Consider the following 201-nt stretch of genomic DNA (forward strand, 5'->3'; position numbering starts at 1 on the left):
GTCCGTTTCTCCGTCCTGTCCTCTCAAACCCCACCGGTTGAAGCTGGAAGTTTCATCCTGTTTTGAGGGAGTTTTTCTTATCCACCATTGTCTGGTGCTTGCTCAAGATGAGAGACTGTGACGATATGAAGACTCAACGCAAAATCTGCTGGCTACCCTACTCCTACCCTATGTTACTAATCAAATGTATATATATATATA

This window comes from Nematolebias whitei, chromosome 1 (genome assembly GCF_014905685.2).
Source record: "Nematolebias whitei isolate Nwh7 chromosome 1, NemWhi1, whole genome shotgun sequence".
NCBI classification, from domain to species: Eukaryota; Metazoa; Chordata; class Actinopteri; order Cyprinodontiformes; family Rivulidae; genus Nematolebias; species Nematolebias whitei.